Below are 26,349 nucleotides of genomic sequence, written 5' to 3'. Positions count from 1 at the left end.
GCTCACATCCACTGAGGATAGAGTGTGTCCCCAGACAGACACTAACTCCCACTCTCCGGGCCTCTCTGGACGTAGCTTTGGGGACTCGCAAATAAGTTGATGGGTTTTTGAGTGCATCAGACACCCAGCTGAAGAGGGAAGATAAATTGTTGTGTAGAAAACAATTACTTGTCACTAAGTGGATTATCATTAAACTGTTCAGTAACCAGTAAGTAATGGTGGAATGTGCAATTATTGACTTTAGCAGATTAATTCCATTTGAATTCCTCACATTATTTGGCTTCATTCTCATTTAAGTGCATTCACTATCATACAGGTGTATTTTCTTGCAAAATCTCCTGCTTTGAACAGATGTGGAATGTGGGAGCCCTGTGAGTGGTGAGACCCAGTGTGTTGATTTGTAAAGGTATTATGAAAGGTAACGGTAAGTTATAAATATTCCACATTACCAACCGAATTTCAGCTGGGTTGCAGAGAAGCATGAAATAGAGGAATAGAATCAGACCATTCAGCCCCTCGAGCCTGTTCGCACAATTCTGTCTGATCTGTGCCTCAATCTGATTTGCCCTGTCCTTTGCTCTATACTCTTGACAGCCATTTGTAACAAATGTACACGTATATTGCTCTCAATTCTGAAAATTTCCCTTGACTCCAGCCCCCACAGCCTCTTGAGGGAGAGTTCCAGATCTCCTACCTGCCTTTGTGTGAAAAAGCATTTCCTGATTTCCCTCCTGAACTGGCCTCATTGGGATTTTCCAACTGCTGCTCTTTGTTCGGAATTCCCTGACCTCGGGAAGCCGTTGTTCTCCTGCCTCATCAAGTCCTTTCATCATCTCAAACACCGTAATAAGATCACCCCTCTACTTTCGAAACTCAGAGGAATATATAACCCAACCTAATGTAACCTATCCTCATAATTTTACCATTTAACCCCCTGGTATCATTCTGGCAAATCGATACTGTGAGCCCCCCCCCCCCCCCCCCGCCTCACAGTACCATTCCTGACGTGCCCAGAACTAAATGTCCAGCTGGGGTGTGTGAGGGGCCATGTATTGCTGAAGCATAACTTTCCACCTGTAGTATTCTGACCCCTTACAATAAAGGCCAACATTCCATGTGTCTCTTTGATTACCTTTTGTATATGTTGACTAGCGATTTATGTACCAAGGATACCCAAATCCATTTGTCCCTCCACTGTTCCTGGACTGTCCTCATTAAGAAGATGGACAGTCCAGTTAGTTCGATTGTTTTGTTCCACAGAATGCTTACAGTGCAGAAGGAGGCCATTCAGCTCATCGGATCTGCACTGAACCTCCGCAAGAGCACTCTATATAAGCCCACTCCTCCCCTCCACCCCTGCCCTATCCCTGTGACCCCACACATTTAGCATGGCTAACCCCTCTAACTTACACATCTTTGGACACTAAGGGCAATGAATGTTGAATTATATGGTCAATCCACCTAACCTACACATCTCAGGACTGTGGGAGGAAACTGGAGCACCCGGAGAAAACCCACACAGACACGGGGAGAATGTGCAAACTCCACACAGACAGTGACCCAAGGCTGGAATTGAACTCGGGTCCCTGGCGCTCTGAGGCAGCAGTGCTAACCACTCTGCCACCGTGTGCCCTAATGGGCATGATGTTCAGAATACATGATGTTGTGAATGAATTCAGCAGCTGCCTGTGCAGTCAAAGGTCTTTTGTAAAGAATTTTCATTTCAGTTTCTTTCTGTAGCTATATTTGAAATAAGTCTTTACTGGTATTGTATTTGAATCCTTTCCTTTGTCTTGGCAGGCTCTGAAGTCACCCAACCAGCGTGAGGATCTGTCTGCCGCCCCGTGCTTGCTTGAAGCAGACATCTGCCCTGTTATACTCTACCTCCATGGCGTGCCTTGACCTCCCTGATATTGCTTCTCTCCAGGCTAGCAGGCAGTGACTTCGCAATGAAATACAAGATGCTTTAACTGTGATCTCCGATGCTGTGCAGGGAATTGAATGTCCCAGATCTCAAGCTGTGTCTGGGACTGCATGTCTTGTTGCAGCTCCGAATGATTATGAGGTAAGCAAATGTGACCTGGTTTTCAATGGCACCAGAGTCATTGACCCCTTTTCAATAAATACCGTATCCAATTGTCACATAACCTGGGTCTGATACAGGGCATGCTTCAGCCCAATGTAAAATTCTCATTCACAATTGAAGCAGAGTAACCTTTTAAAGTTTATTTATTAATCACAAATAGGCTTACATTAACATTGCAATGAAGTTACTGTGAAAATCCTCTAGTCACCACACTCCGGCGCCTGTTCAGGTACACTGAGGGAGAATTTAGCATGGCCAATCTATCTAACCAGCACGTCTTTCAGACTGTGAGAGGAAACCGGAGCACCCAGAGGAAACCCACGCAGACATGGGGAGAACGTGCAGATTCTGCGCAGACAGTGAGCCAAACTGGGAATCGAACCCGAGTCCCTGGAGCTGTGAGACAGCAGCGCTAACCACTCTGCCACTACAATTTGTTTTTGCATTGAAAACATGTTTAAATGATCAGTCACAATTCGATTATGACAATCATAGCTGGCAAGGGTTTTTAAACTTAACGGTCAAAGGTTATTGATTCCATCGCAGCCTTCACCCACAATTCACAAATGGACTTATTTGGAAGTTAGTACGGCAGCCTCAGGAACCCAGCCGCCTTGATGAAGTCACCAATATCAGAGAAAACTGCACTGGCTGCAGGCAGTGAACAGCCATCTTGACCCGAACGTCAGGTCTTGACCTTTCACATTTCCCAACACAGGCAAATGGTGTCTGTGGTGAAGTGGCTGTTATGTTTAAAGTTGCAGCCCCTATGCCTCCAGTTTAGGCCCCCCCCCCCCCCCCCCCGCCCTACCCGACATGGGTTCATTCAGCATCAGGAGGGAAACTCCAGTCCCCTGTCCTTTCTCCAAAAGGATGTCCACTAAACTGCAATTCTCAATCCTGCCTTCAGTCAACTCACTCTGATAATCAGCACTCAAACCTCTTCAAAATTCATATAAAGGTTAAGAATTAAAGCTTAAATTACTATGAAAAATAAAGAATGTGATTAAGAATGAATTTACAGCTGAGATGGTTTCAGATGCGTCTGACAATCAAGAAAGATAGGGAATGCAATGGGTATACCCAACAGGGTACTGTGCTTTGTACAGTGTGCATACACAACACGTTATACTCTGCACAGTACGCATACACAACAGAGAATACTCAGTACAGTATTTGTATACAAAAGTGTATACTCTGTATGGTATGCATATACAAAAGTGTATACTCTTGACAGTATGCATACAAAACAGTGTATACTCTATACATTGGCTCTATTCTCTCTCCACAGATGCTGTCAGGCCAGCTGATATTTTCCCGCATTTTCTGTTTTTTTTTCAGATTCCAGCCTCCGCAGTAATTTGCTTTAATACTCTCTTCAGTGTGCATGCACAACATTGTATACTCTGATGGTATGCATACACAAACATATACTCTACATAGTAAACATACACAATAGTGTATACTCGACCATATGCATACACAACAGTGTATACTCTGGACAGTAAGCATACACAATAGTGTATACTCTGGACAGTACGCATACACAACAGTGCACACTCCATCCAGTATACATACACAACAGTGTATACTCTAGACAGTGTACGTATACAACAGTGTATATACTCTGTATAGTATACATACACAACAGTGCATATACACGATATAGTACACATAGACCACAGTTTCATACTCTGTACAGTATGCAAACACAATTGTGGATACTTCTTGTTTGTTTGGCCATGAAATATTGTGTGCGGATTTGGTCTCCTTATCTTAGGAAGAATGTTCTTGCTGTGTGAAATGAAGGGTACCAGTAAAACTTGTTCAAACCTGGCCAGAACAATGCCAGGGATAAAAGAGTTACATTGTGAGCAGGTTGCACAGTGCAGCTTGCATTCCCTTGAATGTAGAAGATTAAGGATCTTCCTTCTGATCTAATTGAGGTGTGGCAGATATTAATTGATTTGAATTTGACGAGAGAGAGAGAGAGAGAGAAGATATTTCCTCTGGTGAGGGTGTCCAGAAAAATGATGCAATCTTAAAATTGGAGTGAGGCCAATCAGAGAAGCTCTTCTTCACACAATTAAATATAGAACTTCCTCCCTCAAAACAATGTTGAAGCTGGTCGATTGAAAGATTCAAAATCCTGAGGGTGGAATTTTCTCGCCCCTCCCGCCATGGGAATCGTAGTGGGCAGGACAGGACCATGTAAAGGTCCATTGACCTTGGGTGGGATTTTCCGCTCTTGGGGCCAGCGTGGCTGGAAAATCCTGCCCGGAGAGATTTGTAGTAACTAAGATACTGAGGGATATGAAGAAAAAGCTAATAAGTGGCAATTGAGGCAAATCAGAGTGGATAAATCCCCAGGACCGGACAGGGTATTCCCATGGACCTTGAGGGAAGCTAGTGTTGAACTTGCAGGGGCCCTGGCAGACATATTTAAAATGTCAGTATTCACGGGGGAGGTGCCGGATGATTGGAGGGTGGCTCATGTTGTTCCGTTGTTTAAAAAAGGTTCCAAAAGAAATCCGGGAAATTATAGGCCAGTAAGTTTGACGTCGGTGGTGGGCAAGTTATTGGAAGGTGTGATAAGGGATAGGATCTACAAATATTTGGATAGACAGGGATTTATTAGGGAGAGTCAACATGGCTTTGTGTGTGGTAGGTCATGTTTGACCAATCTATTAGAGTTTTTCGAGGAGGTTACCAGGAAAGTGGATGAAGGGAAGGCGGTGGATGTTGTCTACCTGGATTTCAGCAAGGCCTTTGACAAGGTTCCTCATGCGAGGTTAGTTAGGAAGGTTCAGTCGCTAGGTATACATGGGGAGGTAGTAAATTGGATAAGACACTGGCTCAATGGAAGAAGCCAGAGAGTGGTTGTGGAGGATTGCTTCTCTGAGTGGAGGCCTGTGACTAGTGGTGTGCCGCAGGGATTGGTGTTGGGTCCATTGTTGTTTGTCATCTATATCAATGATCTGGATGATAATGTGGTAAATTGGATCAGCAAGTTTGCTGATAATACAAAGATTGGAGGTGTAGTGGACAGTGAGGAAGGTTTTCAAAGCTTGCAGAGGGATTTGGACCAACTAGAAAAATGGGCTGAAAAATGGCAAATGGAATTTAACGCAGACAAGTGTGAGATATTGCACTTTGGAAGGACAAACCAAAGTAGAACGTACAGGATAAATGGTAGGACTCTGAAGAGTGCAGTTGAACAGAGGGATCTGGGAATACAGGTACAGAATTCCCTAAAAGTGACGTCACAGGTGGATAGGGTCGTAAAGAGTGCCTTTGGTACATTGGCCTTTATAAATCGGAGTATCGAGTATAAAAGTTGGAGTGTTATGGTAAGGTTATATAAGGCATTGGTGAGGCTGAATTTGGAGTATTGTGTACAGTTTTGGTCACCTAGTTACAGGAAGGATGTAAATAAGGTTGAAAGAGTGCAGAGAAGGTTCACAAGGATGTTGCCGGGACTTGAGAAGCTGAGTTACAGAGAGAGATTGAATAGGTTGGGACTTTATTCCGTGGAGCGTAGAAGATTGAGGGGAGATTTGATAGAGGTGTATAAGATTTTGATGGGTATAGATAGAGTGAATGCAAGCAGGCTTTTTCCGCTGAGGCTAGGGGAGAAAAAAACCAGAGGGCATGGGTTAAGGGTGAAAGGAGAAAAGTTTAAAAGGGAATATTAGGGGGGGCTTCTTCACGCAGAGAGTGGTGGGAGTGTGGAATGAGCTGCCGGATAAAGTGGTAAATGCGGGGTCACTTTTAACATTTAAGAAAAACTTGGACGGGTTCATGGATGAGAGGGGTGTGGAGGGATGTGGTCCAAGCGCAGGTCAGTGGGACTAGGCATAAAATGGTTCGGCACAGACAAGAAGGGCCAAAAGGCCTGTTTCTGAGCTGTAATTTTCTATGGTTCTATGGTTCTAAGTGGAGCTACGATACTAATCATCCACAATCTGATTGTAAGTTGGGACAGGCTAGAGGGGCTGCGTGGTCTCCTCTGGTTCCTATTTTGCCGGGTAGAGTCAGTTGTGATCTGACTGAATGGTGGAGAACCACGCAAGGTGCTTTTCTAGTGCAAGTTTTCTTTTAATGTTTTGTCGATGAGCTATTATCTTTTCTACATCTCGGAGACAGAATAATTACGGCACCTATACTTCCTTCTGTCAAAAATTCTCCAAACTTATTGTTTGTGAGAAGCTTTAATTATACAGCTGTTAACTATACTCACTGTCACCAAGACAAAATCTATAACTTACTAAAGGCCAGAACAGAAAAAGAATATTTTAGTATGAAGATATTCAATGAAAATGTGGAGTTGATACTCTCATCACTGCTTTGTTTCCCTCCAGTTCCCGACCTGCTTAAATATCCCCCACAGTCACTCCCCATCCCATAGACGATGGACTGAATTTTACCATGCGCAACCCCCCCTGCCCGAATAGTCAGCCATCAGCCCATCCGCTCGAAACCCGGCTACCGCGCTGGGATATTACACAGGGAGCAGCCTTCATTGTTTCACAGTGGGACATCCACACCTTTCTCCCCTACCCTCCCCTCACTGCCCCTCAGCCCTCACTATCTGTGAGGGTGTTCCAGGTTTGAACAGTGGCCATTGCTGGGGCTACAGGCCGTCAGCAAGTTAGAAATTATGGACAGGCCTGACGCGCAGACCAAAGAAATGGGAGGGGATGTGTGGTGGGAGTGTGGTTGTGGGGTGGGGGGAAACCAGGTTCGCAAGGCTGAGGGAAGGGTGTGGTTAAAGGGGGGGAGCCTACGATAGTTGCCTCTGATGGGCAGGGGGACCTCCCCAAAGGAAGTACTGCTGCTGTCCTCCCCCACCCTGCCTTCCTGTCCACCAGCAGCCCACAGTGTAAGCTACCGGGCTATCCACCTTGCTTATGCCTTACCCTGCCACACTTAAAGAAGGGACAGATGCAGAATGAGGTCCTTAAGGGGTCATAAATTGTCCAGTTAAGAGCCTTAATAAGCCTGAGATCTGACACCTTCCCCACTCACTGTAATATGGGAGACAAGTCAGGGTCTGTGAGAAAGCAGTGGGAAGGCCACTCATTTTATTTTATGATACCCCTCTGCCAAAAGTGCCAGCACACCCTCTCACTGAATCTTTTCTAGCAATCACTCAGTCTTAGATTTCAGTTGAATCTCAGTGATAGCACTCTCCCCTCTGGTATAAACTAATATACTATTGTTATATATTTAAATGGTTACATGATTGCTTTAAGAGCTGATCACATGATTGGATGGTGATGTCATTGAGGTGTTTCAGAGGCTCCTGCTTCTCGTTCCAGTTTGTACTCTATGCAGGAAAAGCTCCTCGGGTAACTGTTGTTGTTAGTTTGAATCTACGTGCACAAACCTCATTGTTTCTTTTTGCTTAAAGCCTGTGACCCTGAACATAGAGAGGGCATTACAAAAAGAAAATTGGCAACGAGTCAGATTTTGTTTCATCGGCAACATCAAGAAAAGATCCCAAGTAGGAAAAGCAAACGTATAAGTCCTCACACTTTGAATATTAAGCAACCATAGGATTAAAGATTGAAGTGTCGGTGCAGGAAGACCAAGTAAGAAAAAGCTCTTTGTGTGGTTTTAAAAGAGTCTTTTTTTCCCAATCAGAGAAGAGTGAGATTCCAGGCAGCATCTGGCATATTTGAAAAGAGGAAAAAAATGCATCAAGTTAATGGTCTGCAGGGTGATAAGGGATGCACTGGGAAGACAGTAACAAAGTTTATTTTTTTTTAAAGTTTATTTTTTAGTGTCACATGTAGGCTTACATTAACAATGCAATGAAGTTACTGTGAAAACAAAAGTATACTAAGCAGTCTCGAGTCGCTTCTGCCTGCAAGGGAAATGATGGGTCAATTAGGATCCGAGGGGTCATTCATTGAAGAAAATGAATCATGGAGTTCCTATGGCCAGCGTTTTCCATACTTTGTACAAATGAATAAAATTGCAGATGAACTGCCCGTACCAGCTTTTCTCAAATAATGATAAGTAAAACTATCAGTTTGCTCTGGAACTTGGATCATTCAGCAAAGCCACGAACCAAAATTTACACTGACTTGACAAAGATCCTTGAAGACTATTACTCTCCAAAGCCATTGATCATCGCAGAAAGTTCAGGTTCCATCAAAGGAATCAAGTCGAAGGCAAAAGTGACACAGTGGCACAGTGGTTACCACAGCTGCCTCACAGCCCCAGGGACCCAGGTTCAATTCCGGCCTCGGGTCACTGTCTGTGTGAAGTTTCATTCTCTCCTCATGTCAGCGTGGGTTTCCTCTGGGCGTTCCGGTTTCCTCTCACAGTCCAATGATGTGCAGGTTAGGCTGATTGGCCATGGTAAATTGTCCCTTAGTGTCCCAGACTGTGTAGATTAGACGGATTAGTGAGGTATATATATGGGGTTGTGGGATAGAGCCTGGGTGGGATTGTTGTCAGTGCAAACTTGATGGGTTGAATGGCCTCCTTCTGCACTGTAAGGATTCTATTCTATGAAAAGCATTGCTCAGTTTGTGGCAATTTTAAAAAGGTTGGCACAACATTGTGAGTTTGGTGAATCATTAGAAGATTCTTTTCAAGATAATTTAGTTTGTAGTCTCCAAAATGAAGCTATCCAAAGAAGATTGCTTACTGAATATGCTTTGACTTTAAAGACAGCAGTAGAAATCACAGTGTCGATGGAACTGACTGCTGAAGAGACTAGCACAGTTTAAACCAAAGATGAAGGGCAATATCACAAAATCAGGATTATAATCATAAGGGAACAAAGTTCAGGATTATTGATGAACTGCAGGATAATATAACCATCCATGGAGCTTGAAGGCAAGAGCCATGACAAGACCATCAAGCAACTTCCAGGATCCATCCAGAGTTTCACTGAAGCCTTTGCGCCTCACCATGTCGTCGTCCTGAATACCTGATGAAGAGAAACCTAGGCACTGGTGGGTGGAGAAGACCCATCACATCTGGCCACCTCCAGCCCTCCTCAACAAACACCGAGGACAAGACAACGTAAGACCAGTGGTTGGAGTCTCCTACCAACCACAGGCCTTGAAGACCGGATACAATTGGCTCCATCCAACTCAAAATGCCCAACCTTCAAATTGAGATTGTGGAAGTATGGTAGCCAATTCTCAAATTTGGCTGCGAACTCACCCCTAGCTCCCTTCGGGAGACCAGGTGCCAGGATATTCCTTCTCCGGTCCTATCTCCATGAATCAACCAGGTTGTTCGACATACCATGCAGCAGGATTTCCAAGGACTAAAGATGAACCTCCACTAAGGACACGGCCCTCTCGACTGACAGGATTCTCTCCTTCACTTCACCCATTCTCTTTAGGATATTTCACAGTTCATCAAATGTGAGCACCAATAAATACTCTGTACCAGGGAGCCAAGACCATCATTCACAACTTCACTCACAATGGCAGCCATCAGCACGATGCCTATGGCATCGTTGGCGCGTAGGCCCGCTCCCAGTGAAACCGCCACTGTGAACTGGGCTCCAACCTAGTCGTCTCCGACCACCGCAATCAGATGAAGATTTTCTTGACTTAACCTGGCTCCCTGTTATCAAAATCTAGCCAGGATCTTCCAGGAACATAGCATGGATCATACACATCAGGATCAAATAACTATGGGTTGTGCATCAGAATAAAAAAATAATTAAAAAGTGAGTAGCGTCGTGCAAACGCAGCCACCCCCATGCTTATATCATGTGACCCCTCCATTCTGTATAAATTTATTCATGTCTTCCCTGAACTCCTGACTTTTTCTTCAAGTCATTTCCACCTGCATAAGTACCTCACTTCACTCCACTACCTCCATCAATGTTCTTGTCCCTTCCAACTTCCTCAATATCTCTCCCCTTCCCTCAGGTACCAGGTTCCCAGAGGGCATTGGCAACCACAGACTCCCTTTGGATTAGTCCATGATATTCCTGGCAAAGTGATTTCCTGTTGTCTTCTCGAATATGTCTGACCAGGAAACCCTCGCACTCTTACCACCTGCCATCCGGCGATTTACAGGCTGACAATCAACCAGATTGACTATGCTATTAACACACCTTCCACAGACATAAAGCCCTGGAGTGGGATGTGAACACAGTAAGAGTTTTAACAACACCAGGTTAAAGTCCAACAGGTTTATTTGGTAGCAAATACCATTAGCTTTTGGAGCGCTGCTCCTTCGTCAGGTGGAGTGGAAATGTGCTCTCAAACAGGGCACAGTTGTCCCAAGAATCGCTAGGCAGGAGTGTTCCCTTCCTGTCGGGGAGCACTTCAGCAGTCAAGGGCATTCAGCCTCTGATCTTCGGGTAAGCGTTCTCCAAGGCCTTCAACACACAGGACAACGCAGAATCGCCGAGCGAGAAACTGATAGCCAAGTTCCGCACACATGAGACCGGGATCTTGGATTCATGTCACACTATCTGTAACCCCCACGACTTGCCTGGGCTTGCAAAATCTCACTAACTGTCCTGGCTGGAGACAATACACATCTCTTTAACCTGTGCTTAACCCCCTCTCCACTCGCATTGTCTGTATCTGTAAAGACTTGATTACCAGTAAAGACTCGCATTCCTGCCATTATAATGCAATTGTGTCTTTGCCTATACATGCCGTGTTTGTGAACCCTACCACTCCACTCACCTGATGAAGGAGCAGCGCTCCGAACGCTCGTGATGGGCTTTAACCTGGTGTTTCAGTGGCGTACACCAGACCTGTTGTCAGATTTTACGTTACATTCTGAGGCAGAAATTACACTGGTATTTTACCACACAATTCTCCCTCCCACGAACGTCTTATTTTTAGGGTTCCATAGCCATTACTTACAGAAATAATTGAGGCAGAAAAGAAAGCTTTGTTTCATTGACATTAAAAGCTATTTTGATCTCATCATTATCTTTTATAGAACTGTTAATATTTGTTTCAGAGGGAATCGTAATAAAAATAGAAATGTAAAAAAGTGTTTGTATAAATGAGTCCAGTGAAAAATAATGACTGAAGATTGGAACAGATTTTTCATGCTATTAGCACAATGGTTATAGTGCTGACTGAATTTAGATATAGCTCATGATCTTTTCATTTCCCTTAAATGCACTCATCCCCCAATCAATTAGTTTGTCTTTCCAGACCAAGGCTGTTTCTCCGAATTAATGACTTCAGCTGCTAGCTGAAGGCAACAACAACAGAAAAAGAACCCAGTCTTTTCCAGGAAACATGATCTGTCTGCACCTTCATAGGAAACAAGCCTTAATCCCAAAGTAACAAAAGTACGAAAGAAAAATGCAATCCCAATAGTTCTAACGGGGGGTTTCCTCACCCACAATGCGTATTTATAAGGCCATACCATCCCCCTCTATACCAGACCACCTACCTGCCTGCCTTCCTACTCATCATACCTATAAATAAATTCTGGATTTGGTGATGTGTAATGAGGCAGACTTGATTATGGAACTTAAGGTGAAGGAACCCTGAGGGAGCAGTGACCACAATACGATAGAATTTACCCTGCAGTTTGAGAGGGAGAAGCTGGAATCAGATGCAACGGTATTACAATTAAATAAAGGAACTACAAAGACATGAGGGAGGAGCTGGCCAGAGTTGATTGGAAAGGGAGCCTAGCAGGGAAGACAGTGGAACAGCATCGGCAGGAGTTTTTGAGACTTGTTCAGGAGGCACAACAGAAATTCATCCAAAGGAGGAGGAAACATGCAAAGGGGAGGACGAGGCATCCATGGCTGATGAGGGAAGTCAAAGACAGCATAAAAGCAAAAGAAAAAGCATACAAAGTGGCAAGGATTAGTGAGAAGCTAGAGGATTGGGAAGTCTTTAAAAGCGAGCAGAGGACAATTAAAAAAGCAATAAGGGGGGAGAAGATGAAATATGATTGTAAGCTTGCTAGTAATATAAAGTTTTTTTCAATATATAAAAGACAAGAGAGAGGCAAAGATAGCCATTGGACCACTGGAAAATGAGGCTGGAGAAGTAATAATAGGAAAGAAAGCAATGGCAGAGGAACTGAATAGTTACTTTGCAGCAGTCTTCACGGTGGAAGACACCAGTGGGATGCCAGAGCTCCAGGAGAGTCAGAGGGCACAGGTGAGTGAAGTGGCCATTACTGAGGAGAAGGTTCTGGGGAAACTAAAAGGTCTGAAGGTGGATAAATCACCTGGACCGGATGGACTACACCCCAGAGTTCTAAAAGAGATAGCTGAGGAAATTGAGGAGGCAATGGTAGTGATCTTTCAGGAATCACTGGAGGCAGGGAGGGTACCAAAGGACTGGAAAGTAGCTAATGTAACACCGCTGTTTAAGAAGGGAGAGAGGCAGCGGGTGGGAAATTATAGGCCGGTTAGCCTGACTTCGGTCATTGGCAAGATTTTAGAGTCCATGATTAAAGATGAGATCGCAGAGTACTTGGAAGTGCATGATAAAACAGGACTGAGTCAGCACGGCTTCGTCAAGGGGAGATCATGTCTGACAAATCTGTTAGAGTTCTTTGAGGAGGTAACAAGGAAGTTAGATAAAGGAGAACCAGTGGATGTGATTTGTTTAGATTTCCAGAAGGCCTTTGACAAGTTGCCGCATAAGAGACTGTTAAATAAGTTAGGTGCCCATGGTGTTAAGGGTAAGATCCTGGCATGGATAGAGGATTGGTTGACTGGCAGAAGGCAGAGAGTGGGGATAAAGGAATATTTTTCAGGATGGCAGCTGGTGACTAGTGGTGTGCCTCAGGGGTCAGTGCTGGGATCACAACTTTTCACAATATACATTAACGATTTGGAGGAAGGAACTGAAGGCACTGTTGCTAAGTTTACAGATGATACAAAGATATGTAGAGGGACAGGTAGTATTGAGGAAGCAGGAGGGCTGCAGAAGGACTTGGACGGGTTTGGAGAGTGGACAAAGAAGTAGCAGATGGAATACAATGTGGAAAAGTGTGAGGTTATGCACTTTGGAAGGAGGTTCAGTCGGCAGTTAGGAAGGCAGATTCATGTCGAGAGGGCTAGAATATAAGAGCAGGGATCTACTTCTGAGGCTGTATAAGGCTCTGGTCAGACCTTATTTGGAGTATTGTGAGCAGCTTTGGGCCTCGTATCTAAGGAAGGATGTACTGGCCTTGGAAAGGGTCTAAAGGAGGTTCACAAGAATAATCCCTGGAATGAAGAGCTTGTCGTATGAGGAACGGTTGAGGACTCTGGGTCTGTACTCATTGGAGTTTAGAAGGATGAGGGGGGATCTTATTGAAACTTACAGGATACTGCGAGGCCTGGATAGAGTGGACATGGAGAGGATGTTTCCACTAGTAGGAAAAACTAGACCCAAAGGGCACAACCTCAGGCTAAAGGGACGATCCTTTAAAACAGAGATGAGGAAGAATTTCTTCAGCCAGAGAGTGGTGAATCTGTGGAACTCTTTGCCACAGAAGGCTGTGGAGGCCAGGTCATTGAGTGTCTTTAAGACAGAGATAGATAGGCTCTTGATTAATAAGGGGATCAGGGTTTATGGGGAAAAGGCAGGAGAATGGGGATGAGAAAAATATCAGCCATGATTGAATGGTGGAGCAGACTCGATGGGCCGAGTGGCCTAATTCTGCTCCTATGTCTTATGGTCAGTACTAAGGTAATGCCGCACTGTCAGAGGGTCAGTACTGAGGGAATGCCGCACTGTCAGAGGGTCAGTACTGAGGCAGTGCTGCACTGTCAGAGGGTCAGTACTGAGGGAGTGCCGCACTGTCAGAGGGTCAGTACTGAGGGAGTGCCGCACTGTCAGAGGGTCAGTACTGAGGGAGTGCCGCACTGTCAGAGGGTCAGTACTGAGGCAGTGCTGCACTGTCAGAGGGTCAGTACTGAGGGAGTGCCGCACTGTCAGAGGGTCAGTACTGAGGGAGTGCCGCACTGTCAGAGGGTCAGTACTGAGGGAATGCCGCACTGTCAGAGGGTCAGTACTGAGGGAGTGCCGCACTGTCAGAGGGTCAGTATTGAGGGAATGCCGCACTGTCAGAGGGTCAGTACTGAGGGAGTGCCGCACTGTCAGAGGGTCAGTACTGAGGCAGTGCCGCACTGTCAGAGGGTCAGTACTGAGGGAATGCCGCACTGTCAGAGGGTCAGTACTGAGGGAATGCCGCACTGTCAGAGGGTCAGTACTGAGGCAGTGCCGCACTGTCAGAGGGTCAGTACTGAGGCAGTGCCGCACTGTCAGAGGGTCAGTACTGAGGGAATGCCGCACTGTCAGAGGGTCAGTATTGAGGGAATGCCGCACTGTCAGAGGGTCAGTACTGAGGGAATGCCGCACTGTCAGAGGGTCAGTACTGAGGGAGTGCTGCACTGTCAGAGGGTCAGTACTGAGGGAATGCCGCACTGTCAGAGGGTCAGTACTGAGGGAGTGCCGCACTGTCAGAGGGTCAGTACTGAGGGAGTGCCGCACTGTCAGAGGGTCAGTACTGCGGGAGTGCTGCACTGTCAGAGGGTCAGTACTGCGGGAGTGCTGCACTGTCAGAGGGTCAGTACTGCGGGAGTGCTGCACTGTCAGAGGGTCAGTACTGAGGGAGTGCTGCACTGTCAGAGGGTCAGTACTGCGGGAGTGCTGCACTGTCAGAGGGTCAGTACTGAGGGAGTGCTGCACTGTCAGAGGGTCAGTACTGAGGGAATGCCGCACTGTCAGAGGGTCAGTACTGAGGGAGTGCTGCACTGTTGGATAGTCAGTACTGAGGGAGTGCTGCACTGTCAGAGGGTCAGTACTGAGGGAATGCCGCACTGTCAGAGGGTCAGTACTGAGGGAGTGCTGCACTGTTGGATAGTCAGTACTGAGGGAGTGCCGCACTGTCAGAGGGTCAGTACTGAGAGAGTGCTGCACTGTTGGATAGTCAGTACTGAGGGAGTGCCGCACTGTCAGAGGGTTCCATCTTTCAGGTGGATGTTGTGTATTCCATGGGAGTCTTTTGAAGAAGGGCAGAGGTGACTTCCTTTTTCTTTCCCTCCTCTTTTCACTCGTACTCTCTCTGTCTCACTTTCACTTTGTCGCTCTCTCTATCACACTGTCTCACTTTCTGTTTCTCTGTCTGTCTGCCTCTCCTCTCTCTGTCTCTCCCTCTGTCTGTCTCATTTTCTCTCCATCTATCTTGATCATTTTCCCTCTGGCCCCCTCTCTCTCTCTCTCTCACTTTGTTTCTCTATTTCATTGCGCTGCTTCTCTCTGTCTGCCTCTCACTCTGTCTGTCTGTATCTCTACTTCCCTTTCTCTGTCTCTCATACTTCTACTTTCTCTCTCTCTGTAGGTTATCTGTCTCTGTCTGTCTGTCTCTGTCCCTCTCTCTCTGTTTGTCTGCTTACTGTCTCTCTGTCTGTCTCCCTGTCCATCAATTGCTCTCTGTCTGTTTCACTTTCTGTCTCTTCCTCCGTCGCTCTATCTTTCTCTCTCTCTTGCACATTTTCTCCGTCTGCATATCTGTCTGTCTGTTTCAGTGTGTCTCTCTGTCTGTCTCTGTCTCTGTCTGTTTTTGCTCTCTGTCTCACTTCCTCTCTATCTGTATGTCTTACTGTTGCTCTCCCTTTTTCTCTCTCTCTCAGTCACTTTTTCTTTCTGTCTTTCTATCCCTCAGTCTCATTTTCTCTCTCTCTCTCTGTCTGTGTTGCCTTCTCCAGACATCCAAAAATGTTTCAAATTCAGTGCAGTATTTCTGAAGTCTAGTCAGTGTTGCAGTCGAGGTAAAAACAGGAATGGTTCCAAACTGCAATGAGAAAAACGGGGTTATTTACGTCCACCTGTGGGGTGAATGGTCCCTCAATTTAATGTCTCCTGAAAGATAGGCCCCATCCATGCAGCACTCCCTCAGTACAGTTTAATGGAGCTTAAACCCAGAACCTCTGGTTCAAATAGATTACAAATTCCAAATTTATAACAAACAACTTTTTCACTCAATTCCTTCTTGTACTTTCCTTATTTATATCAACAGACAGGAGAGTACCAATCTTTCTAATAAAATATAACCAATGCAGCCAGTGAAACTTTAAAAATGTACATTAACTCACACCTTAACTGCTAATGAGCTTTATAATGTCACAAAGATTTCAAAAGGAATAAAACCTTTATTAATAGGAGCATAATGTACAAGGAGGTTATGCTGAACAAACTTGGCCTCAGTTGGAGTATGATGTCCAATTCTGGGCCCCCCACTTTCGGAAGGATATGAACTCGTTGGAAAGAGTGCAGAAACAATTCACAAGAATGTTTGAATTGGATAGAATCATAGAATCCGGTCAGTGCAGAAGGAGGCCATTTGGCCCATTGAATCTGCACCAACTCTTTGACAGAGTACCTTACCCAGGCGCTCTCCCCCACCCTATCCCCGTAACCCCACAGATTTCCCACAGCTAATCCATCTAACATCTTGGACACAAGGGGCAATTTTAGCATGGCCAATCAACCTAACCCGCACATCTTTGGACTGTGGGACGAAACTGGAGCATCCAGAGGAAATCTACGCAAACATGGGGAGAACGTGCAAACTTCGCACAGACAGTGACTCGAGGTCAGAATTGAACCTGGGTCCCTGGCATTGTGAGGCAGCAGTGTTAACCACTGTACCACCGTGCCAATCGGGGTAAAGAGGGAGGAACTTCAGTTACAAAGATAGACTGGAGAAGTTTACAACCAAGTTTCCTCCCACAGTCCGAAGATGTGCGGGTTAGGTTGATTGGCCATGCTAAAAATTGCCCCTTAGAGTCCTGAGATGCGTAGGTTAGAGGGATTAGTGGGTAACTATGTAGGGATATGGGAGTAGGGCCTGGGTGGGATTGTGGTCGGTGCAGACTCGATGGGCTGAATGGCCTCTTTCTGTACTGTAGGGTTTCTTCTACTTCTTCTTCTATTCTTGGAGATGAGGAGGCTGAGAGGAGATTTGATGGAAATGCTCAAAATCATGAGGGGTCTGGACAGAGCAGAAAGGGAGAAACTGTTTCCTCTCTTAAAAGGATTGAGAACGAGAGGGCACAAATTTAAAGTGATTAATAAATGAAACAAAAGTGACATGAGGAAAAACTTATGTACGCAATGAGTGGTTAGGATCTGGAATGTACTGTCTGAGAGTGTGATGGAAACAGATTCACTCAGCGAGTGGTTAGGATCTGGAATGTATTGTCTGAGAGTGTGGTGGAGACAGATTCACACAGCGAGTGGTTAGGGTCTGGAATGTACTGTCTGAGAGTGTGGTGGAGACAGATTCACACAGCGAGTGGTTAGGATCTGGAATGTATTGTCTGAGAGTGTGGTGGAGACAGATTCAATTGAGGCATTCATCAGGGGATTTGACTGTTACCTGAAAAGGAGTAACATTAAATGGCCCCCTTCTGCGCTGTAACAATGCTATGATTCTGAAAAGATAATTATTAAAACAATAGAAAGATTAGATACAGTTCATTTGGAAAGGTTACTTGAGGTACTTTAGTGGGAAAGAGCTGTGGGACATATAGAATCATAGAATCCCTACAGTGCAGAAGGAGGCCATTCTGCCCATCGAGTCTGCACCAACCACAATCCCAACCAGGCAGTAACCCCACACATTTACCCTGCCAATTGCCCCTGACAGTAGGGTCAATTTAGGATGACCAATCCACCTAGCCTGCACATCTCTGGAGCACCCAGAGGAAACCCACGCAGACAAAGGGAGAATGTACAAACTCTACACAGACAGTGACTCGAGGCCGGAATTGAACCCAGATTCCTGGCGTTGTGAGGCAGCCGTGCCAACCACTTATATGTATATGCAAGTTACATAATTTTAGAACTAGGTTAGATATCAGAAGGTTTTCAATTAGCACAAAGTTATTGACCCGAGGAACACATTGCTGCCTCAAGGAGTATGTGCAGGTTAGGTTGATTGGCCATGCTAAATTGCCCCTTAGTGTCAGGGGAATTAGGAGGGTAAATATGTGGGGTTACGAGAATAGGGCCTGGGTGGGACAGTAGACAGTGGAGACTCAATGGGTCGAATGGCTTTTTTCTGCACTGTAGGGATTCTATGATTGAGACATGGATTGAGAGAGGCTGGAAGAAAACCAGAGAAGAAGCAAGATGATATCCATGGCCCCGCTGAGGCAGCAACAAGCGAATAACATTCATCTGTTTGTAAAGTTTCTGTATCATCACTTTCTGTTGGAAGTCCATGCTTCCCTCGAAGGTTTAGAGTTGATGCGAGTCCAAGATTAACTCTCAACAGACTGTAGCTCCCAGAATGTGTTTTGATTGGCTGTTAAATTGGCCATTCAGTGTATGCCTGGTCTTGATGTTTCGAATCCCAAATCCTTTTCTCTGGTGTGTATTGTTGGGAAGGCACTGAACTGAAACTGGCAGGGAAGCCTTTACTAAGAGTATTGAAGATATTGGAATAGGTTGGATATTAGGAACATTGGAATAGAAATAGGTTATTCAGCCCATCAAAGATGCTGTGCTATTCAGTTAGATCAGATGGTAAATCTGTAACTTAATTCTATTTACTAGTCACGTTTCTGTTTCCTTAATACCTTTGTCTAACACAAATTGTCCTGTGCATTTTAAATCGCTGCCTTTATTATGTTACAAACTTTATGTCTGATAATATCACCTCAGGTTAATGGAGAAATCAAAATGTTGACTGCAAGTTGCCTTCATTGGTTCACCTGCTCCTTCCTATTGGTCACTGAGACTACACCACATTTTAGGAAGACATCATTTTAAGATTGCTGATTGGTTACCTCAATATGTTTGGATTGGTTTGTCATTTCCTGTCGTCTATGACTGCAAACAGCGAGCCAATCAAACACATGCATCACAGACATTTAGCTTGAATTGTACAGTGTGAGTTTGATGTCTGTCACGAGAAGTGTCGTGGAAACATTGCGAGATGGAAAGAAGACTTTCCTACAATAGATCGCTTGGTGCACAAAGTTAGCTTCCTTAGAAATGAGCCACTTGTTCAGCACTCTTGCTGCTTGTATCAGCCTAGTTTCAGTGAAACACTTTCTGTGGCTGAATAAATGTAGCCGGCACTATGGTGAAGGAAGAAGATCAAACAAAGTACCTGTACAAATAAAAAGACAACGACAGAACATCCAGCTCAGGGTCCAGTGGAAACAGAAGCTGTGAGAAATGCTGCTTAATAAAGTTATGCGAGGAGAAACTAGTTCCTTAACTTGTTCAATAAGTGATAAATTATCTTCGAGACACCCTATGAAAACACTTATTTAACTGTCTGAAACAATTTCTTACAATCTCTGTGGCACAGTGGTTAGCACTGCTGCCTCAATTCCCGGCTTGGGTCACTGTCTGTGCGGAGTTTGCACATTCTCCCCGTTTCTGCATGGGTTTCCTCCGGGTGCTCCGGTTTCCTCCCACACTGCAAGGATGTGCAGGTTAGGGAGATTGGCCATGCTAAATTGTCCCTTAGTGTCAGGGGGACTAGCTAAGGTAAATGTGTGGGGTTGTGGGGATAGGGCCTGGGTGGGACTGTGGTCAGTGCAGACTCGATGGGCCGAATGGTCTCCTTCTGTACTGAAGGATTCTATGATTCAAACTTCTTCCCAAATCCTTTTAGCTGACATGTCTATTGCTTTACACAAGCACTGTTAATTTGTCCGTTCCTGTAAAAGCTATTTTGAGTCTTTCTTAAGGCCGTGTATAATCTCTCTGTCATCAAATTGCAGCTACAGCAAGTAATTAGGAAGGCAAATGGAATGTTGACCTTTACGGCAACGGGGATAGAGTATAAAAGTGGGAAAGTCTTGCTGCAACCGTACAGGGCATCAGTGAGGTCACACTGAGGCTGAATTTTACAGGGTTATATTCCGCACCCTCGGACACCAGCCTTTCTTAATGATATTATAGAGCAACCTGTATATGAGAGCTTCCTGTAAGGCATCCCAGAGTTCCTTGATTCAATGAGTACCTGAATGGCCGTGATGTCAATGCCCTCCTCACCATCTGCCTGCTCAGTGGTGGGTAGGAAGGCTCTGGAAAAAGCACCAGCAAGGTATAGCTCCTTGCCGCGTTTGTAGGTAACATTGAGGTTGTAGCATTGCAGCTTGAGCATCATGCATTGCTGACGCAGTGTGCAGAGGCTTTAAAAATAGTGACTGAAGATCAGTTTCTACACTGACAGGACAACCACATGTGAAATCATGACATTTCTGACAGGTGAAGACGAGGGCAAGGAGTTTCTTCTCGATTTGGGCAGAATGATTCTCAGTGTCACCGAGGGCCCTTGAAGCTCTTGGTCTGCCATTCTGGATGCAGAATGTGCCAAGTCCGTGCTGGGAGGTGTCTGCTGATAGGAGTACGGGTGCTTGAAACATTGAAATATTGTAGGCACCAGTGGGGTGGTGAATGCTTAATTTTGCTAAACGCAGCACGATGGTCCTCCTGCCAACATCATTCTCGCTCGAGCGAGACTGGAATATCCTGTCCGGGATCAACAAACATTTCTGTTGTCCGCCCCTTGCCTGTTCCGATTCCACGGCGGCTGGGGGCGGTAGAATTCTGGCGTATGTTCCTGTGCCTTCTTTCATTTGTCTGCAAGACCTGGCACCACAGAAGATATGCCACTCTTTTTTGAATTTTGTCTAGTTGTTTGCGACATTTTAATCAAACATGAGCAGGTTGATGCGACAAAGTCCTTGTGCCATTCTGCCTACTCCTGACACCACATCGAAGTATTGGGTTACAATAACTGGTGCCCAGGGACTAAGAACAGTGGAGATTTACTGATTACACTGGGCAGCTCTTTTCTTGCTTTGTGCCTGCCCACATCTGGGTGTGAACTCCTGCACTCCTGTCGTGTACTCGCGTCATCCCAGCGTCCATGGGACCACCCGGTTTACAAAGAGCAACTTCTCTCTTGGGTTATAGGATGATGAAACAAGCCAATCCCCTGTGAGGATTAAGATTCAGAAACTTTTACAAACTGCTTGGAGAATTTCATCATTCAGAGCACAAAAATGAAACATTTCTGCTCATTTCCTTACATCTTAAAAAGAAGATATTGTCAACCAATGCCAGTGTGTTTCTTTCACACAAGATACTTCAGACCAAATGAATTTGTAAAACATACCAATCCCCTATCTTCATGTTTTTTGGGGGGGAATGTAAACTTCTCCAAAGTTCTGACAATACTGAAGTGAAGCGTAGTTTACAAAGATGTTTCCTCACTGGTTTGATGAACTTTTTGTGATGGCGACAGTGTTTTACCAGGGGGAACCCTTCATCTGTCTTAAAACCCCAGCCTACAGCCAACACTCTGTACATCATTTAAAGTTAAATTTACAGGACAGATTTCCAGAGTTTCTTTGTGTTTCACAACTCCACCCCCCCCCCCCCCCCCCCCCCCCCGCCCCGAATGACCTGGCTTAATTTTTATGTCCCCTCGTCCTACGATCACTATCTACCCTATCGTATCCTTCCAACCTCCTAAACTCCTCAATCAAATCATCCCCTTAGTCGTCAGTATTGGGGAGGTGGAGGTGTTATGGTATTATTACTGGACTAGTAATCTAGACACCTAAGGCAAGGCCTGCAGACCCGGGTTCAAATCCCACCACGGCAGACGGTGAAATTTTAATTCAATAAAAATCTGGAATTGAAAGATGACCATGAAACCATTTGTGATTCTTGTAAAAATCCACCTGGTTCGCTAATGTCTTTTAGGGAAGGAAATCTGCCGTCCTTACCTGGTCTGGCCTATAGTTTTTTGAGGAAGTGACAAAAATGGTTGATGAAGGAAGGGCCGTGGATGTTGTCTATATGGATTTCAGTAAGGCATTTGACAAAGTCCCTCATGGCAGGTTGGTTAAGAAGGTTAAGGCTCATGGGATACAAGGAGAGGTGGCTAGATGGGTAGAAAACTGGCTTGGCCACAGGTGACAGAGGGTAACAGTCGAAGGGTCTTTTTCCGGTTGGAGGTCTGTGACCAGTGGTGTTCCGCAGGGCTCTGTACTGGGACCTCTGCTATTTGTGATGTATATAAATGATTTGGAAGAAGGTGTAACTGGTATTATCAGCAAGTTTGCAGATGACACGAAGATGGCTGGACTTGCGGATAGCGATGAACATTGTCAGACAATACAGCAGGATATAGATAGGCTGGAAAATTGGGTGGAGAAATGGCAGATGGAATTTAATCCGGATAAATGCGAAGTGATGCATTTTGGAAGAACTAATGTAGGGGGGAGTTATACAATAAATGGCAGAGTCATCAATAGTATAGAAACACAGAGAGACCAAGGTGCGCAAGTCCACAAATCCTTGAAGGTGGCAGCACAGGTGGAGAAGGTGGTGAAGAAGGCATATGGTATGCTTGCCTTTATAGGATGGGGTATAGAGTATAAAAGCTGGAGTCTAATGTTGCAGCTGTATTAGAATGCTGGTTAGGCCACATTTGGAGCACTGCGTCCAGTTCTGGTCGCCGCACTACCAGAAGGACGTGGAGGCTTTAGAGAGAGTGCAGAGAAGGTTTACCAGGATGTTGCCTGGTATGGAGGGTCTTAGCTATGAGGAGAGATTGGGTAATCTGGGCTTGTTCTCCTTGGAAAGACAGAGAATGAGGGGAGACCTGATAGAGGTGTACAAAATTATGAAGGGAATAGATAGGGTGAACAGTGGGAAGCTTTTTCCCAGGTCGGAGGTGACGATCACGAGGGGTCACGGGCTCAAGGTGAGAGGGGCGAGGTGTAACTCAGATATCAGAGGGACGTTTTTTACACAGAGAGTGGTGGGGGCCTGGAATGCGTTGCCAAGTAGGGTGGTGGAGGCAGGCACGCTGACATCGTTTAAGACTTACCTGGATAGCCACATGAGCAGTCTGGGAATGGAGGGATACAAACGAATGGTCTAGTTGGACAAATGAGCGGCACAGGCTTGGAGGACCGAAGGGCCTGTTTCCTGTGCTGTACTGTTCTTTGTTCTTTGTACATGTGACTCCAGAGCCACAGCAATGTGGTTGACTCTCAACTGCCCTTGGAAATGGAGGGCAGTTAGGGATGGGCAGTAAATCCTGGTCCAGCCAGCGATGCCCATACCCCATAAATGAATTTTTAAGAATTAGATGAAGTAAGTTTTTCCTCATAATCTAAACCACAAATTTTGATTAAAAACATGACAGTTCAAAGATTTTACAGTCTTTTACAACTGCACGGTGTGACTGAACACTTTGAAGACAGCAGGAGAGAAAATAATAGGTGGGGTTGAATTAGGGAGGGCAGGGTAGTTAATTGAGGTTGGGATTTTCCAACCCTTCTCACAGGTGGGATCTTCTGTATCCGCTGAAGGCGACCCCAAGCGGCGGGTTCCCCAGCGACAGGATGGGTGAGCCATACAAAAGGCTGAGGACCTCGGTGGGACTGGAAGATTCTATCGGTGGTCAATGGTGAACCACCCCCCGCAACTGGGAAACCTGCTATGGGGGGAGTCGGAAAATCCTGGCCTGAGATTTGGTTTGATTTATTATTGTCACATGTATTGGGATACAGTGGAAAGTACTGTTTCCTGCGCGCTATACAGACAAAGCATGCCGTTCATAGAGCAGATAGGGGAGAAGGAAAGGAGAGGGTGCAGAATGTAGTGTTACAGTCACAGCTAGAGAATGATCAACTTAATATATGATAAACGGTTTCAGATTTTCCGTCAGTAAGTGTTAATCCTGATAGTTCCCAAATGTTGAGTGTTACAATCGGTAATAACTTCAAGGATGGGCTCCACAAGTTAACTTAGAAAACACAACAGTTTATTACAACTATAAACAACTATTTATCGAGTGCTTTAAACCGTCTTTCCATACTCAGGTCTTGGGTCCAACTGCTGGGCCTGTTGGACCCCACTGGGTCCAACACGTCCCAGTGAATCCCCAACTCCATCCCTAATTGGACTAGCGGGTCACATGATTCCTCCCTCAGAGAACAACATCCCTTAAAGGGGATGGCTACTGCACACTCTTTTTCCTCCATAGGGACTTTCTTCAGGCTCCACCTCACCGTCCCTTCCCCCCCACCCCTCCTGCCCCCAGCAGTTCCTTTTCACCTCACAGCTGCTGTCTATTTCCTTTCTCCATTTGGTTGATAATCGTGGCAAATAACATAACATAGCCAGGACAACGATAATCAGATAGCCCCACATTCCCAGGGATAACTTCCGTGCTCCCAGGGACACCTCCTGCGCTCTTGGGGATATCTCCCTCACTCCCGGGGGTATCTCCCTCAGTCCCGGGGATATCTCCCTCAGTCCCGGGGATATCTCCCTCACTCCCGGGGATATCTCCCTCAGTCCCGGGAATAGCTCCTGCACTTGTAAACCTCTTCTGCACTCTCTCCAGTTTAATAACATCTTTCCTATGGCAAAGTGATCAAAACTGAACACAATACTTTCTGCTTTCCAATGATTTATTTGGTTACTGCATCAGCACATTCTCAGGTGACCACATGGGGGGAGGGGAAGGGGAGGGAAGGGATGTAGGGGAGGGGTGTAGGGGAGGGGAGAGAGGGGGGACAGTTGGTGCTAATAAAGTTCCTAGGCAGAGCTGGAGTTTGCTCAGCTTGATCTATGGGTTGCCAACTCTCCAGGATTGGCCTTGAGTCTCCAGGACACTGCAGCGTGGAGTTCCAGAGAAATACCATTGAGACATTGAAAGATATTCTAATTTTTCTTTGAACATTTCTCTTTGCCAGGTATAAATATATTGAAAGTAGGGAAAAGGAAGGTTGTAATCATGAGTCTTTCTGCTTTCCAATGGTGTAGGAAGGCAGTGCATCATCTTGGCCAACTAATGATTGGAATGTGAGGGTAAGTCATGTGATGAAACCTCCAGAAATACCTTTAACCTCAGTTGGGAATCCTAGCTTGATCCCACCTTTCCACAATGGAGTATTTTTATTTTGAAAAAACCTGAATATTTTTGAAAAGATTTGTGTTCTCTCTGGATGTGTTCCCTTGATCAAAGTTGCTTTCTGTCTCTATCCCACTCTTCCCTAACCTTGTATCTCACATCTAGCTGCAGTTCTGCGTCCTTGCTATCTCACTGTGCTTCTGGTCTCATTATTTTGTGAGTTCACTCCTTTTCCAGCAAAATAGCTTTAGATGTGTATTTTTTAATCTTTCTGGTCTATTTTAAGCGCAGTTCCTACGTAATTTCCCCGAGGCTTCTAAGAGCTACAAAACTTACCCTCTCAAAGAGAGAGCAACATTCTGAGGATGCTGGAAATCAAATGTTGGTAAAACCCCCCCAGATCTGCCAGCATCTGTGGAGAGAGAAACGGAGGCCGGAATTCTACCGCCTCGCCCCCCCCCCCACCCCGGTGTGGAATTGGGGCAGGCGAGGCTCGCAGAACAGAATTCTCCATTGGCCTCGGGTGGGATTTTATGAGCCTCACCTGAGTGGGGTCGTAAAATCCCAGCCAGACTTAACGCTTCGAGTCACGTGACTCTTCTTAGGAACGTAAACCTTTGTCCCTGTCAGAGAGTATGTTTTAACTGAGGTTTGAAAATAAAACATGTACCAATCTAATGGTCACTAGTGAGTGTGGGTTTGGCGCAGTTGGTTTAATGGCTGGTTTGTGATATAGAGCAATGCCAGCAGTGTGGGTTCAATTCCTGTACCTGCTGAAGGCCCCATCTTCTCAACCTTGCCCCTCATCTGAGGTGTGGTTAGCCTCAGGTTAAATCACCACCAGTCAGCTCTCCCCCTCAAAGGACAGAGCAGCCTCTGGTCATCTGGGACTGTGATTTGATTTATTATTGTCACATGTATTAGTATACAATGAAAAGAATTGTTTCCATACAGAGAAAGCATACCGTACAGTGGGAAGGAACGGAGAGAGTGCAGAATGTAGTGTTACATTCATAGCTAGGGTGTAGAGAAAGATCAACTTATAACAGGGTAAATATGTAGAGTTACGGGAATAGGGTCTGGGTGGATTGTGGTTGGTGCAGACTCGATGGGCCAAATGGCCTCCTTTTGCACTGTAGAGATTCTATGATTCTATGATGATGCAAGGTCGGTCCTTTTGAAAATCTGATGGCAACAGGGAAGTAGCTGTTTTTGAGTTGGTTGGTACGTGACCTCACTGGGAACCGGTGTAGGGAAAGCCCCAGCCCTGGGACTGCAGCACCGGCTGCAGGTCCCACGTGGTTGGCTGGTCCGGGTCAGCTTCAGGTCGGGTGTATCCAGGGTCCTAAGCATCATAGCAACATAGAATCCTAGAATCTACGGCATGG

The sequence above is a fragment of the Mustelus asterias genome, chromosome 11 (assembly GCF_964213995.1).
Source record: "Mustelus asterias chromosome 11, sMusAst1.hap1.1, whole genome shotgun sequence".
Classification (NCBI taxonomy): domain Eukaryota; kingdom Metazoa; phylum Chordata; class Chondrichthyes; order Carcharhiniformes; family Triakidae; genus Mustelus; species Mustelus asterias.
This window is presented reverse-complemented; position numbering follows the sequence as displayed.